The sequence below is a fragment of the Nipponia nippon genome, unplaced genomic scaffold (assembly GCF_047370975.1).
Source record: "Nipponia nippon isolate SJK-2023a ecotype South Korea unplaced genomic scaffold, ASM4737097v1 scaffold_4, whole genome shotgun sequence".
Taxonomy (NCBI): Eukaryota; Metazoa; Chordata; class Aves; order Pelecaniformes; family Threskiornithidae; genus Nipponia; species Nipponia nippon.
The window spans coordinates 4,885,787-4,903,388 of NW_028262358.1; the positions used below are offsets into that span (position 1 = coordinate 4,885,787).

Here is a 17,602-nt window from a genome sequence, read left to right on the forward strand (position 1 = left end):
ACAGCGTAATACTGCATAGGGTGTAACAGTATGCACACGTGGTATATATTAACATTTGTTTTCATGTAATATGTATAAATTGAAACAATGAAATACAGTGATGTGGTGAGAATAAAACATATGAGTCAAGATTAACTCAAAGTTAAAACATTTAGCTGAAGTCAGTTTCTGTAAAACAATTTGGTTTCAAAAAATGGTATTTATTATGTAAAACTAGTGCATCAAAATGCTCCTAGCTTTCAATCGAGTTTCGTTAGAGTAAGTGAAACCAGCGATGCCCAACAATTTCCATTGTGGCAGCCTCTGATGTTGTTAAACTTTTACCATGCGTGCTGAAATCCTACATGCTGAGGTCTGCTTCAGGCTGAATTTCTTTGGAAATGATTGGTAGAAAGGCTTCAGCAGTTTGTGAGATGGAGCACAGGGAAGAATACGTTATTTTGCTTACATTAAAATACGTTACAGCTGTTTCAGAGACGAGCCTTAAAAATGACTGGAAATCAGGACACTGGGATGGACTTTCTGCGTTCCGTGTGTCTGCCCCGGTTTGGCCAAGGTGTGAACTTGTGTAGCGTTCCTCTGTGTTGGAGCTCAGCAGCTTAACTCTGTCGGCTCACGGAGGGTTTGGTGAGACCAGGGACTCGTATCTGGGTTTTTGTATCGCTTTTACTGTTCAGATATGGAGGCAAGGTTTGGAAGGAGCAGTAGCTTCAGGTACCCTGTATTCTTGATTGATCTCATTAGTTAATTATTCCTTTTTACTAAGGAAAAACCAGCTGATCTGCAGAAAAGCGAGTTTGTTAGCGTGGGACATCTGCCATTCTTTCTGTTCTGCCTTCAAGCCCGAGTTTGAACGCAGGCTCGGTGAGACGATGCTCTCCTTGTTGCCAAAGAGGAGCCAGCGGTGCCAGAGATCTAATCAGGTGGTGACACCAAGGACTAGCGGAGATGTTTGTGAACATGGAAAAAGTAGTTCTCCTGGCTCTCCCAGCCAAATGGCTGGCCAGAAGTAAGGTTTCAATTATAAGCGGAGCTAAAGCATGTTTGCGTTAATGACAGATCCGTCAGCTGAAGCGCAGATACTCTAACGAGAATACGTGCGATGAGATTGTGTGCGCGTTGCTACTTCATTTGACATGGCTGCTTGCTTGAGTTTGGTTAATTGAGATGGATGATCTCTGTTGGCTGAGAAGTGGCATCATTGACCCCAAATCTCTGTTTAAGATCGCAGCGTTTGCAGGGCTGCTGGGTGTCAGGAGTATCTCCAGAGCCCCAGACTGGGGTCTGTATAGCAGAGGTGAGCGAGGTGCAGCAGGTTACCAGTGATAACGTGAACGGGGCGGTTTTCAGTCACCGCTGGGAGCCCTGGCTTCTCTGAAAATCTTTAGGACCTCTTTGTGGCTGATTTCTCATTATTTTTGGGCAGCGCTGCTGCTGCTGCCTGTCCGGCTGTGGGGGCCTGGGCGTCGGCTGTGCTGTGAGGAGAGGCGCGCCCGCCCCTGCTGGGCACAGCCGGTTCCGGCCGGTTCCAGCGGCCCCAGCCCAGCGTACGGCTGTGTACATATATGCAGAATGAATAGCGTTTGAAGTACTTTTAATTTATTCCTTCAGTTTGGGGGAAATTATCGACATCTCCTGTTTCAGAAAGGTAATAATATTTTGTTGGTTTTATTTTTGTTCATCATTTTTACCTTAATGAAACTAGTCCGTATCAGTAGGAAGATACTTCAGGTGAGGTCGTTTCTCTGAAACCAAGTTTCTTCATAGTGGCCTACTTTGTGGGAATCCTGGTGCCATCCAAGTGTGAATTCCTTTCTATAATTCTGTCTCCTGAAGGAAAAACGAGTTTAGCTCTCCTTTATTTTTAGTCTGGATCTGAGTTGGAACACATCAGGCCTAACTTTCTCCTTTTGGCTCGCATAGTGTCCTCAGGGGCCCGTCACTTCTGCATGGGCTCTGCCTGGGGAGTGGAATGTAACCTGGTTGTCCAGGGCAGGCTGCTAATTACAGCTTTAATTTTATTGTGTTTAGGAGGAGACAGATATCCAACCTTCTCTTGCTCATAACTACGGATCTGAAGAAAGGCATGATAGCAGATAAGGTGTGCTGACAGACAGGATGGCCCCGATGGCAAATTGCCCATCAGGTGAGTAAAACCTGCTATTGATGAGCCCTATGAAAGCATGACTATTACTATAACCATATATGTAGATAGATATAGCTATGTATCTACCTACACATATACTCATTACACGCGCACGCATATATATGTATTTATTTCCATGTGGTGTTAACAGAATCAGCTCCAAAAAGAATTTAGAAAAGAGTGGAAAAGGTGTGTTTTATATTATTGCTGTGTATACACTTGCTTATGTAATACATGCTTCATTTCCCCTGGGGACTTCTTAAAGAAGTTACTAATGTATAAGCAGTGCAACTTAAAAGAAACGAACTGGAATCGAAATAGTTTCTTACAATGCCTACAGTTTTACGGTAAGCAAAAAATATTGCATTTTGAGGCAACAGAAATGATCTATTATTTTACAAGAAATGAGCTATTATTATACAGTAAGAAAACAAAAGCAAGGGCCTGCTCTTAGCTGTAAATACTGCAAAACTTATTTTAATTTTGAAAATGGTAAGCTGTGGTTTTGTTAGCTGCAAATTGTTGCAGCTCCATTGCTTTGAAAGGGAAACAGCTGATTTATATCAGCTGAAGATCTGTCTTTGCGTTGTTGATGTTTTATTCAGATTTCTTGGATCACAGTACATTAGAAATCGCTGCGGTAGATTTACCATAAATACTCAGGTTCTGTGGTGCATTATTCCTTGAGTAATCCCATTGATTTCAGAGGCTTAAAAGTACTCAAGAGGACAGATTCCTCTGGAAAAAGGAAAAGCTGATCAGTCTTGAAATATGGTTGCGGGGAGTATTACCACAGCCTGCTTTCCAGGGTGGTGATGAACGTAATTGCTATAGCATCAGCTCTGTCCCTTGTTCCATGCACTATTGTTCGCCAATCCTGTTGGGCCCAGTACAGCCCCTCTTGAAACTGATAGGAGCCTTTCCACTGACTTCATCAGGTATTGGGTGTTTAGGGATCTTGAACTAGATCAAATAGCAGCTATTAATGTAGCTTGGCCTTCTTCCAGCCTTAGTTATTGCCTGTGGTGCTTATACAATCTGTTTGGTATATAATTTTCTCTTATTTCATAAAAGAGAGAATGACTCAGAGCCATGCTATGCCACTTGGTGTTTTTGTTTGTATATTGTCACTTACCTTTGTATTCAAAGAAGGTAAATCCAACAGCCATCTAGTTACTGACCCTTTCTATGTGTTTATGTATATGAAGGCTGCTGTTAACATTTATATGACTGACCAAAATGATTATGAAAGTTCAAAGCCACGTTCATGCTCTCTTAAAGTACTCATTTTTCAAAATTGGGACAGATATTTGGTGCTGTGGGAAGAAAAAACACAAAACCTGGGACAATAGGAAGAAAAAACACAAAACCTGGGACAATAGAAAGCTTCGGTTTTGGTGCTAAGGATGTTTCAGAAATTGAGCTGGTTGAAATAGTTCTGATTTTAAGATGGTGTAAACCCTTTTTATTTAAATTTTGGGCAACGGGGAAAAATAATAAAGAAAATAACTGCAGAAAATATTTCAGTTAAGTAGTTTGCACATTTCTGCCCTCTGTTAAGTGTTGAAGAGCAGGGACGTGGTCAATAATGAGCCTACCAGTGTCACAGACACGTGAGTTTGGTATCGTAGATGCTGTGTGTGTTTTCTGCACTACTGATTGAAGAAGACAAGATGACCGCCGTCCAAAGTTTGGTAGCTCTCATCACATTACGAGTTTTCTCCCAGCTCTGTTTCCACCAGCAGTTTGTCCTGCTTTCTGCTTTTTTCCTCTGGTTATTTGAATGAAACAGGTGTTTCACAGAAAGAATGAGTGCTTACAGCTCTAATCTGTCTCTCACAAATGGATCTTTTGTACTGTCTGGTGGATTAATAGGGGGTTAGGTGCTTAAAAAAATAAACAGTGAGTGCAAACAGTGGGAAGGAAGGAGGAAGGAGTAAAGCTGCATGTGGTTGATGAGCGAGATGATGTAATTTATTTAGCAGAGGTGATACAGTCATCAAGAGATGCTATGAGAGGAAGGGCTCCTTTTAAGGAAACGGGGTAGTACACTACCCAGGACTAGCATACCACCAGGAGTGAAGCAAACCACAGCATATCTGTTCGTGGCAAATGAAAAAAACTCATTGGTTTTGAAGCCTTGGAGCTCAGGTGCAGTGAAGGAGAATAGGGGCTCATTGTTAAGGCAAGGATCAGCACTCCCTTTTGTTCCTTCCCCTGCCCCCCTCCTCCTTTGGCACTGCAATAATAATATCTTGTCACTCCTGAGACATGCTGGCATAGATCACGCTCACTGATGGATGTTCAGTCAATGAATGTACTAAAATGGTTTGTTTCTGTTGACGTATGTCTTTGTAGACTCCTCTAATGGGAATGTAAATAAATGAACCCTTCACCAGCGATTTCTTTCACTGTAGTCCAGTTTAACCCCTGAGTGCCTCCCTGCTAGGAGGGACTCCAAATGCTTTACTGTCTTACATTACTGCAGCTCTTGCCTTTTTCTTGAGTTTCGTGTATTCCATTTGCTGTCCGAGTGCACAGACAACTTCCTGTATGTGGATGCAAGTAGTTTTTTAAAATCGGTATTCAGTAAAACAAGGTTGAGAAATTAAGATGGGCAGTCAAGAAAGGTAAGGGCCTAACGTCCACTGAGACTGTTGAAAAGATTTCTCATGGTTTCCCTGGGAACTGTAGGGGTGATGACAATCTCTTGAGATTCATTTCTTTTCAGCTGTGTGCGAGACCTGGTTTGTATGGGGTTGTGAATGATAGAACTGTAACATTTTTCTGTGGTTAGTTCTCACCAGTACATAAATTCCACAGCGGTACTTGTCCTTAAGACACCGGAACTCAAAAACATCATCAGAAAATACCCAGAATAAATATATTTACCCTGAATGATTAACTAAAAATAATTTTTACAGAGAAGATAAGCCCTAATGTATTTATTCTCAGGAGATTTTTTCACCATAAGTGTATGGGAAGGAGAGTTTTGAAAGAAGATTAACGTAGTTTTCAAAGCTCCCTTATAGACTTTGAAGGGCTTGTACTTGGACAGTTTACCTATACCGCTGGAAATGCCATCTTCCATAATCGTGCATTTAAAGAACCGTTTAATGACCGCTGGCCAAACCCCATTTTTTCAAGTCTCCATTTAAAGAGGCTTCCTTTCCAGAGAAATTCATCCACCAGCAGTGAAGAGCTTCTGGTGAGGATGGAAATGGAAGGTAACAGGCCCAATGCTGTCAGTGTGATTTCTATTGTTGTTTGGAAAAATTGCAAAACTGGTTGCAGTTTCTCCCCCATTTCCATAATCAGACAAATCACTCATGGAACAGGATATGCTTGCACAGCAGAGATCGAAAACGGTGGAATATCTCATGGCTACAGAAATGCTCACCAAGTGCAGAGCACTATCTGATACGATCAGCGTAACCTTGTAACAAGTTAGTGTGTTGGGACAACATACTGTCGTACCCTGTATCTGGAGCAAAGAATTAAAAACCGCCTCCTCCCACTTCAGCCTCTTGTATGTAGGAGATGCAAATGCCAGATTTTGCCAGGAGCCCAGCTATTGACAGAGGTCATCCCTTCCCGAAATGCTTTTGCTAAATCTCATCTGTTCTGAAGTTTTCAGAGCAAACGTACTCACTGAGGGAGAAAATCCTCTTTTTAAAATAGGCGATTTATTTTTTTTCCTATGTGCTTGCTGACTCTGCTAATAAAGTGCTATTTAAAAGCTGTATTCTAGAATGGGCAACTTTGTTCTTCCACCCCTTCTCCTATATATTCATTGTAGTGGAAACGTAAGAACTTTATTGAATGCTTGGCTGTGAGGACACTAGGACAGAGCATCCAGTATCTCCATATCATTCCTTCGTTATTTATGGTTGCAGCTTAGTAACATGCAGCACCAGATGTGAGTAAGAAGAAGGAGGGGTGCAAAAGAGAACTTCAAATGACTGTGATGAATAGTTGAAAGTGAACAGAGGGGCTTTTAAAACTCCTTTAAAGAAAGCCTAATGCTCTGCTTCCCTAAGCAGCAGGCTACTGATGATGGAAAAGTCACAGACATACCTGCAGAGATTTGGGAAGCTCTTGTTTCAGTAGGTCTTTATGGCAGCTAAAAAAAAATTCCTGTGCTCCTGCCAACTTGGTTGGTGTGTCCAGCTTGCTTTTCTTTGCATTTTGCTCTGTAAGGACAACATGCGATGATTTGGACAGTGCCGACTTCCAAACTGTGTTTATTCTTAGTTACCTAACCCCGCCAAGACCAGGCCCTACTTGTGTCTGGTAGTTTACCATACAGTGTCAGGATGGGTATATTGTAAGTGATGTCCTATAGGGGGAAGAATTTTGCTGGGAAAATAGTTATTTGTCATCAAGGCTGTTGCCAATGAGACTGAACTCGAATTTCACATGGTCATCAAGGTGTGAAACATAGAGGACTTGAACAGTGCTGTCTTGAGGACTGCTGTCTCCTGGCTGCATTTGATGTCTGATGGTAGCATAAAATACCAGGCCCTGAAAGCCCTGAATCTTCTTTGCCTTATTAAAACCAAATGGTGACATTTTATTTGACAGGCACTACCTCTGCTTCCCTGATGGCACCCTGGAAATCCAACATTAGTATAAATTATGAATTAAGCACTTCCTATCCTCCTCCTGCACCAGCCTGTTTTATAACAAGTTTTCTAAAATATTGTGGATGCAGACTAAAAAATACTGACTTTTCCACCATCAAATTCCTTGATTCAATTTTTTTTTCCTTTTTTGGGCAAGATGATTTGAAAAATTCAGCAAAAAATTTTTGACAGATGCAAAGGAATTTTTCAAGGAATTGTTTAAGCTTTAAGTGAGTCTGTTGTTTGAGTACAGCTAAAATTGTTTAAAGTGGAATCAAACAGTAGTATTTGTATACTCTGAGCTCCGCAGGAGTACATCTCTGAGGAGGATGCAATGCAAGCAAATGGCAGAGTGCAGCTCCTCCCCGTGCCTGCTGACACCGAGCTACCGCTTCATGCTGTCCCCGCGGGCTTTCTCCCTCCTCCCACTTCCACTCCTCACCGTGGTGGGTGCGTGCGCTTCAGGGACCGAGTAGATGCGCTGTGGGTGGCTGCACCCTGGAGGTGAGGGTGGGCTTGGTGTGCAGAAGCAGGGTCAGTGACAGCCTGTAGGTATTACAGCGCATGGGCTGCAAGGCATGTAAAACATGGCGCGTAAACTGGCCTGAGCATCGGTGCTGCCTTAACTGATGATTTCCTTGGTTTATGCTGATTGCATGGATAGGAAAATGCCCTTGAAGAGCTTTAGCTCTTCAGTGAACAAAGTTTTTGTGGGGGTGAACTAATTGACATAGCAGGCCACACCTCTTCACACAGACATTTAGGAAACGGTAAAGCAAATAAGCTCGGTGGTGCCAAAATCAGAGCGATAGCTGATGAAGCCCTGATGGGGAGAACAGCCAAATAGCGTGAATGGAATGTCAGTAAGTACAGAAGTTAAAAATACACATCTCAAACCTTGAGGACACTCTGGGGACTAAAAAGCTATATTGATACTAGACTTCAAAAGATCCAAATAAACAGCAGGATTTTCTCAACGCACAGAAGTACATACTTGTGATGTCAGAGAGATGTTATTTCTGCACTGCAAATCTCAAGACAGATGCCTAAAAAATCAGACCAGATAAGTTGCTTCTTATTTAATTTACATCTATAATTGCTCGTATTTTATTTTCATTTATCTTAGAAACTTAGTTTTAGATTCACACTGTGAATCCCAAACTTCCATATTTCTGGAGATAACGTTAATGCTTGTTGAGGGGAGAGTGTCTGGCTTGTGTGGTACCGAGCAACATTTCAGAGCACTAGAGTTCAGCTTGTGTCTATGCTGGACAAGTAAATGACAAGGCTATGACCTTGGACAAGTAAAGCAGGAAAAACAACATTGATTTGCTTTGTGAGATACTTTGAGATCCACAGATGAATACCAGAGCCTAATCTAAAGCTAGACTTTTCCTGGATGCTTCTCATTCTAAGTGTTAGGAAGACCAACGTGTCCCTTCTCCCAGTGCAGGTGGCTTCTCAGTTCTCAAACCTTGGGTAGGCTGTGGCTTTGTCTCTTTATTCTAGACAAATGAAGACTGTAGATGGTAGGTACATGCAGTGCCTGGATGGAAACTCCTGGAAATAGCTTAAATTCTGGTATCTCCATCTGTTACTTACCCTGGGCTCCTGTTATAATGAGCAAGGAGGATTTTAGAGGATGATTCAAGTGACCCATTTTAGATGTCTGCTTTAGGATGAGATTACTTTTGTCTTGAAGTACCTCTTCTCTCCAGTGCTCACAAAGGGAGTTTACTGTGACTGCCTGGGTCTTGCCATGGAGTCTTAATAAAAGCTCCTAGCGTGTGTTTCACACTGCTGTTTCAGAAAACGGCTGCCCTGGCTGGCAGCGAGCAGCGGCAGTTGGCTTTCGGCTGGTTAGATGTGGTGAAAAACTGGGAGCTGCTTTCGCAGCTATGCTTCAACTCGCTTTGATTTGTCTAAGAAAAAATGGAAAGATAGTAAGGTGGGGAGAAGATTTTTTTAATGTTAGTGCCCTACTTGGTCTAATGGAGAAGGTCAAATAAAAGCAAAGGCATGACAAATACAGACCATAAAAGAAAATAAAATGTACCAATTTTTCAATAGTAGAGAGAATCTGTGGAATAATCTTCCGTGATATAAAATCTTGGCATCAGAGTTGTAGGCTGGATTAATTGATGACTGTATTCTATGTACGGATTAGAATGGTGAATTGTAACAGTACTCTCAGATGTGAAAAACCAAGAGGAAAGTGTATTTATGATAAATGCCAGCCTCCTAATGGGAGGCCAAATTAAGTGCATTTTTACGAGTTTCTAAGAGTGGCAGCCAGTCGCTGCAGGATGAAGGACCTCACTCACGGCGGCACAGTTTATGAATAGGTTGACATGAATTAAAATAGCAGCATCAGAATATTAGCAACCTGCACGTCTTCATGTAACAGCTTGATTAACTCTGAGAACATGAACCTCCTACATTGTACACATGCTGTTTTGGCCAGACTAGGTTTCTCAACAGAAATACAGAAAATGTAAGAAAAGACATAAAAACATAATAAGGTTTTAAGAAACAACATTAAAGCAGCATCTAGATTCACCAAACAAAATCAGGGACTGCTGTGCATACTGCTGTGCAAAGGAGTAGTAACAGACATCCCCTGCTGTGCAAGGTTTTAAAACACACATTGGGAGAAGCGTTTTAATCTCATGGATGGCTCTGGCCACGTGAGTTGTTTCAGTGTGAAAGGGGACAGCCATGTCTGAGGGAGGAGGAGAAGACCACTTCTGTGCATTTCCTCACTTTCTATTTTAGAGAACACCATAGTCCTCACAGCATGAAGAAAAATGCCCTCTGTAACCTGTTTTGTATTTTTAATGCATCCGAACTGTTTGTATCAGAAGAAAGCTCAGATATCACTGAGCTTTTCCATATATGTCCCACCTTGCAAATTCCCTTAGTTAATCTTCTCAGCTCTATGCTTCGGTAGTATATGAGGGCTCTGTGGTGCTCCTTAGCGCTAAGTGAGGTTCGGCAGGGGAGCTGCTTTTAGGGCTGGATTTGAGCTCTATTATTGAGAACTCATCGGAGGGCAGTGCACTACAAAGTGGGACACTTGAAAGCTAGGTGCTGGGGAGAGCAAAAGTGCTGCATGAGCAAGAAGTGAGATTATAAATTAGAATTCAGCTCAGCACATTTGGAGCCACATAATAGATTAGGGGTTTGTAAAAGAACACCCTCAAGGATTCAGAATTACAGCCAAAGAGGAGGGAAAACATAATGCTTTAGTACCCAGTGATTTATGCACCAAATAAGTTCGGATTAGTCACTACTGTGAAGTGGGTTTGGAAGGATTAATAACCCTTACCCAGCACTTATTGTATGATGATCAGCTATAAATCTTCTTTGAGCAAAAGAGGAAGTAGCCAAATCCTTTCTCTCTGGAGATGGGCAATACTCATGCCATTGTTCAAGGGCAGCCCAGTTTGAATTCTGGCTGTTTTGCGTTGGTTTTTTTTTTTTTCCCCTCAGGGTAAGGCTATGGATTGCTCATGGCAACTTGGCCATTTCCAGTGTGCTCAGAAGATACGTGATGCCAGATGGGCATGTCAAGGGATGGGACAACTGTGTGAAACCATGAACTCCCATTTGCCTGGCTTATACAATTGGCAGCGTACAGTTCATTTCTTGGAATGGTCACATTTGCCTGGAGAGGGCATATAAAAAGTGTGAAAATGCTGTAGGTTGCAGACTCTTCGTTGTTACTTTTCATGTTCTGACTATTTCAGTCCTGAATGACTTTTAAGCTCATTTTTCCTACTTGTTGTGGTTGTTTGAAGTGGAAAACTTTCCATTAAGGACTAAAAACTCCGTTGTAGTTGATGCTTTGCCCATTTGTATTTGTGCCAAAAACAGTATGACCTTTGATTTCTTCTGAGCATATGTCAGCTGGTGACCCACCACACCTTCTCTTGTGTGGCCTATATAAACCGATGCCAACTGAAGCTTCAAAGAGTGACTTTCCTCCCTGTAGGACTCTGCCTCACACTTATTCCCAATAAACTGCCATCCTCTCAATTTTCCACAAGCAACAGTGTAATTGAGCAGTAACCTCGGTGTATGAAAATCTGTGTGGCAGATGAAAACAACATCATTAGACTAGAGGCAGCTGGGGTGCAGTCATGAAGCATAAAGAGCTCGGCTCCCATAGAAGCTCTTTTATGAATATTTAGAATTCAAGAGAAAAAACTGCTCAGCTGTTTGATGGAGGTAGAATTCTTATCAAACCAGGAAAGAGGGAGTGAGAGCTGTTTGACTAAACAAATGGTTGTTCATCCAGAGAGTAAGGAAGGGAAGAGTTAGCCTTCCCCGTGAAGAGGTCTGGTTAGATCAGCCAACTGTCAGCCCCCTGGGGTATTTCCATCTGGACAGTCAAATTTGTTTAGGCTGTTGAGGGGGAGGCACCAGAAGATACACTGTCCATAAGACACAGGGAGTCCTCTGGACGGCAGAACAGACTGCTGCTATGTTATAAAGAGGCATCTTTTGTTCATTGCTGTCTTTGTTCTTTTTAAATCAGTGTTTTATCTTTTTGTTAAATTTACCTGAACTTACCCAGCTGATATTTACAGCAGCTCTGCTGCTGCAAACTGGTTGCACAAGATGTAGTTGATCTGCATAAGGCATCCTGACAGACCGAAGCACAAGACTGGGATGGACCTACAATCAGCACTTTCTCTAAAGTCCATCCTTAGAAATGTTCGAGGCTTCCCTTCGCTGAGAGTGCACCAGGGAGGCTGTCGTGGTTGCTGAGAAGCCAGATGTGCGGATCAGAAATGATACCTGCTCTTTTCAGCTTAGCTAAGCAGTCCTAGAGAGCCAAAGTGGTTCTTAAGCCAACAGTCACAGGCAGTGACTGTTGCCCACAGAAGTTGTTCCAGGAGGCTCTTTCCCCTTTTCTAACGAGGGGGCATTGCCTGTTTGCTTCTAAAAGGACCTTGGAACAAACTAGAATATCCATGTGAAAATCAAGTGAGAATTGCCTTGGTGTGGGCTTCCATTTTCCAAGTCTATGCAGAAGCACTTGCAAAACTGATCGGTAGAACTTTCCAAGATTAGGCTCCTGGCAGTACTTTTGTGAATAATGATGGTGGAACCAGAACCATAAAAGGCATTAAAATACTCTTCCTAAGTACACTTACCCCTGTGCACATCTATGGAATGTGATTTTGAAATGCCTCAAATTCACACTCACGCAGAATCTGTCGCCATTCCCTGTGACCTTGATCAGGAGCATTTCTTTTAATGCCTGTTATGCTTCCAGATAAGCAGAGCACCGCCCATTGACCCAGGCAGGTCATTATCCTCTTCCTCTTTATCAGGAATCCTTCAGCCAATTAATCACGCACTGCTCTGCAATCTTGAGGCTCAATTATGCCTGGACAAGTGTTGCTCAGCTGTTCCTCCTGCTACAGATGTGACATATCCTGAGATTAGCTCCGATTCACAGAAGGTCACTGATTCAGTATCAGGTGCTAAGAAAAGCTGGGCTGTCTGGGAGGGAAGTGACACCATCTTAGAAGCATTTTATCACAAAGTAAGTGTAGATGTCTAAAAAATCCTGCTTGCCACCACCACATCACAGCAAGTCCTTTTCACTCACTGTTGCCTCTCATCCTGAGACAATTTACCAGGTTTTTTCTAGATGGAGATGTCAGCAGACTAATAAACTGTTAGTAGCGCACTGATGACAGACAGTAGCTAGTTCTCCTTTGGGATGGTAGATAGCTTAACTTTGAATCCTTGTGAAAAACCTGGGTTTTTTTCCTATTTTATGCACATCCAAAAGTTTATATTTTTCTTTTCATTTTCCTATTATTACCAGTTGCTTGGAAGCCTCCATCATGGACATGTTGCGCATGTGAAATACTTTGATGGTATTTTTGATTGTTCTAAAAATTCTACCTTAGGTTTTTTTTTTTTTCAGTGGCTGTGGACACACTTGTTTTTAGAGTGCCTGGGTCAGCGTACGTTTTACGGCCCCCAGAAGTACTATGGGGCACCCACTGAAACTATGAGCAATCTTGGCAGCGTGATTCTGCGTTTGTGAGGTTGTTCTTTTGTAACCATTTTCTTTTCAGTTACACAGAAACAAGCAAACTTTTAGTAGAGATGCTTGCAATTCTATAAAATTATATTATCCTTTTAGAAAAAAATGGCCTTCCAATTTCTATAAGCAGACCTTGTTAAAAAAAAATTCTGAGTTTGGAATCTTTAAATATGGTTTTAATTTCAAAAAACCTCTTTCTTTGAACAAGATAAGCAGATGCTGAATATGTAAGTTTACTATAGAAAATTGTTTACCGTACAGAATGACTACCCTTTATCACTTTGAGACTTCAAATAAATTTTCTTAGAAACCCCTACAGAATGAGAGCAGTATTTGCCTTGCAGCTGTGGAGGTGCCGCATAGAGTCAGTGAGCAGATAGGATCTGGTTCTGCACCATACCCCTGGCTGGGGGCTCTTTGTGCGCTGGTGTGAATACAGAGATATACGGTGAAGTTAAATAGGGTTTGGAGCTGTGTATGAACAACTTGATTTAACTGGGGCTGAGGCAGCTGTAAGCAGGCAGCAGGGCTGTGTGTTGGCTCACAGGGCTGAGCCTGCCAGTTTGAGAGCTGGAAAGCTGCTGTCTTAAAACACCCAGGCATTCTGCACCTCATTTTCTGCAGACAGAGCTACTGCTATTACCTCTCACATCGGCATCTAAATTTCCAGTCTTAACTAGAGCTGTTGGTGGGTTAGATATTGTACAGAAGCATAAGCAAGGTAGCTTTTTTTTTTTTTGGTAACAAGTTATTGCTCAGCAGACAAGGGAAAAGTGAAATGTGTTGTCCAAGGTTAACACAGCTAAGAAACAGCAGGACAAGGAGAAAAACTCAAACTACGCTGCCTGCCAGTGGGTATCGGTGGATACATGTAAACAGTTGTAATAGTGTCGAGGCTAGTGTTCTCACATGCAGATGAACATTACTGTTCTACATTGTCTTTTACCGGTTTAAACGAGGTTTAGAAAAGATTTAAGTGGGCTTATTTTGAATGGCCTTTGTTACTCAGACTCTCACAAGTTCTTAGTGACTGGTAGGTTCAGCTCGTGGATGAATCCCACCATGCTAAGGCACTGAAAAATGACTCTTGCTGCGAAGAGAGTTTTGCAATCTAAGTATATGGCTACATGAGTCTGATTTGATATATTTGTTGCTGAAAAAGTTACATTTGCATCTTGTTATAAAACTTTATTTGCATTTTCAAGATACAGAAAATGGAGACTGTGGAAAGATGTGAGTGCAGAAGGGGTATTTCACTTGAAACTTGTTACGTTTTATTTTATTTCTCAAAATTACTAGATAATATTTGGGCCCGGCTGCTTGTTCAACAGCAAATACTGCAGATGTATTTATTTTTTAGGACACAGTTATTTGAATTGCAATACTATTATTTTGGCTGTCAGGAAAGTTGTTGGGAAGCAAGCCAAACTGAACTCTTTAAGAAAATAAATACTTGCCTAATTGAGGCGTTTTATCTTAAAAGCCACCTCATTAAAAAGATGTTCAAGAGGGAAACTGGACATGAATGCTGTAGTTGTTCTTCACAAAAATATTTTGTGCTGTTCAGCAAAGGAAGAAAGTGCTGCAGCCTGCGATGGTAATAAATCCCGAGCTCCCTGAGGGCATTGCCAGAAGGCCTGTGGCTGAAGGGCAGCGCACAGTGGTGATGGACCAGAGTCGGAGGAGCCGGATTGGGACTATGGCTTCCAGGTATCCTCTGTTGTGTTGTGCTGTGTGCACTTCTCGCAGGCTTTCGCTGCAGGACGTGCTCCCAGCAAGGGCTGCAAGTGGTGTCTGATGCTGTGTTTTACTGACGAGTCTGTGAGCGAGATGTCACCTTCTGCCATGCCTTCCAACACAACAGCCAGACTTAGTTACGTGCCGCTTGTTCGCCTTGTAGCGTGTGTCGCGTTAAAGCCTCATGCAGAGAGGAGAATATAGACTGCTTTTGTTTCTGCAGCTCAGAGCTCTCCAACCTTCCCCTCAGCCTTTTAAAAATAATTAAATGAGAACCTTAAACACATCTGCAAAAAACCAAATAGAGGTGGTCTCGTCCTAAAGATGAAAAATAGGATTAGAACTGGGGGAACTGAAGTTATTTTGGTGTTTTATAAATAATCTTCCAATTTCCTATCACTTGCCACTTCGTCTCTCGTGGGGTTAGTGCTGGACTCTGCTACTCTTTTTGCCAGACTTTCTGCTTTCTGCGCTGATCAGCCACAGGAGTGGAAAAGAAGCTGGGAAGATGAAAGGAGCTATAGACCCCTAAAAAAAGGGATAGGAATTTGCTAGGGATGCAGGTAGGAGCGGACTTTGCAGTTCATCTGGGGGCAGCTAATTTGCCACGTAGCCCCAATAGGAAGCAGGCAGAGCTAAGAATAGAGCAGATATGACAGCTGGCTTCTTAGTAGGAAGGTGAAGGACGTGAAGTTTTTCTATCAAATCAAATATTTTTGTTCTCGCTGCTGTCCGCTGACAGTTAGCTATTAGATTTGGTAAAGGCAAGAGAGGCAGGCTGAGGAATTCAAGAGCAGCGTGTGTCTGCTACGGTGATTGTCTAGTACAGCAGGAGTTAGTGGATATTAATGCAAGAGCTCTCTTCTGGGCTTCTTTGTGGAAAGGATACCTGTCCATAAGCAGCAGAAATTCTTGGAAACCTTGAGTAATAAAAAGTTAAGCCAAGCTTTTACTGCTCTTCGTTTTTCTACCGGTGGATTCAAATTATCTGAAAGGGACCTCTGCTATCACTGAAAAGCACAAGAAATTTTTGTCTGTGTAGTCAGATCTGGATTAAAATTTGCCACATTCCTTCCAACGTTGCAATATTTGTAAACAATTCTTAAAAGTTCAAAATAAAAAAGCTCTTTCTCAGCTTTGGCCCCAAACCTTTCAACCTCTTTGGCTAGGAGTTAAAATATTTGGTATATAATCTGAGAGGGATTATGTAGTGCTGTTTCTCCAGTGTTGGATCTCCAGTGCTGTATCTCTGCTGCTCTGATGGGGTCTTGGCAAAACGAAGACACACCGAATGAAGTTTATTTCCTCTATGGCCAGGTTGTATCAGCTCTGTCTAAAAGCATGTCCTTTTATTTTTGTTTTATTACCGTGTGTTCTCAAAGGATAATTTCCTGCTTGGAAAAAGTTAAATAATTTTCTTATTTTCAATTTATTTCACTAGTTTTAAAACACAACTTTACTTACAGCCTTGAGCATTATGGTTCATTACTAAAACTAAGTAATTTGCTTTACCATGTCTCAAATTGAAAGCTTTAGCTTTCACGAGCCACCTTTTGCAGGTAGGGATATGGAGGCGCAGAAGTATCGAGTAAGTTGTCCAGGATCACCCTGTAGCTCAGCAGTAGACTCTAAAGTAAACCCCGTGTTTCTCTGCTTAGTCCAAGAAACATCACCTTTTTGGGGGACGCTTAAAATTTAGTTGAATTATACGATACATTGTTAGTGATTGTGTGGATGAGCAGATTATTAACTGTGGTATTGGCCGGGGGAAATACTTGTGTTCAGACTCTCGTTATCTAACAGGTATGACCAGATGCAATTTAGCATAGGGACTTTACTAAGTTAGGAAAAGACAGACAAACATTGGGATATCTGGTAAGTAATCATAAACTGCAATAAGGTGAAAATGTTTCAGCCAAAGATAAAAACAAACCCGAGAGCCTGACCTTACAATGAGTTATGGTGGTAGAACACTACTACGAGATGAGACAGGGCCCTAAACATGCGGTGCTATGGCCAGTTAAAGTCACTACAAATGTGTCTGTCAATTTAAGGAATATTGAGTCCTATAAGTGGTCCTGTAAATATCTACACTGTCTTCTTCTGCAAAATCTTCTCATTCCTAGGTCCTGCTTCTCTTTCCCTTTTTTCCCCTAAGAAATGATGGACTCTGGTGGTGGTGATCGTACTTTACCTTTCCCAAGTTCCCTGGTTCCGGACGGATGGGGTCAGGATTTCACGAGATTTGAGATTAAGGTCCTGTGAGCAAATGCCAGCATGCATGTAGGCCCTGCTGTATGCTTTTCTCCTTCTCTAATTTATTACCTTGCAGCATCTGAATACAGAGGAAATTAGAGATTCAGATTTGTACTTCTCAAAGAAAGAAAAAAAGAGAGGAAAAAAAAAAGAAAGAAAAAAGAAAAAGAAAGGGGGAAGGATCCCACCAAAATTGCTTTGTGATTCACTGTGGGGTCATGACCCCATCCCGCTGAGACTGCTGTTCCAAAGTAGTAACTCGGTAGCTAGAGTTTTTTAAAGTGGTTGTTGATTGGCTTAGCTGTAAGAAAATCACATTTCCCTGAAACTCTTAGGGATACTTTAAATGGGTGGATTATCCAGCTGCCTGATTAGAAGTTTGGGTTATGTAAACACTGAGTGTTTAGATTTAGGCTTTTCAGTTGAAGTCCAGGCAGCTGTTTGCACTTAACTCCATCAAGAAGCCCAGTTAATCAAAGAGCAGGAAGGATTTTTTACCTCCTTAAACCTGTGTCATTATTTCTGCTGTCCAAACTCTTTGGAGTTAGGCTTGTTGCAATGTAGAACAAGGTATTTTGGATGTTCTGCCGAGGAAACAGGAAAAAATGGATGGGGTTTTGGTTAGCAAGATGTTGTGCCTTGTGGATTTTTCCCCCTTCACTGTGACGTAGTCATTTCTCCGGTCAAAACCGCATCAAGCCTCTAACTGCAACCAGTTCGTGCCTTTAAAGCTATGGATCGTAGCTGTGATCTCTATTGTTATCCGGT

General features: G+C 41.9%; 1 protein-coding gene across 2 annotated transcripts in view; it reads left to right on the plus strand.

Moving 5' to 3' along the window:
* Positions 1 to 17,602, plus strand: part of BMP2 (bone morphogenetic protein 2) — a 346,349-nt gene that overhangs the window by 134,887 nt on the left and 193,860 nt on the right. For both annotated transcript variants that reach the window (XM_087775975.1, XM_087775974.1), the window contains exon 3: positions 2,032 to 2,146. The gene's annotated coding sequence lies outside the window, so the exon portion shown is untranslated. The remainder of the gene's footprint in view (positions 1 to 2,031; positions 2,147 to 17,602) is intronic.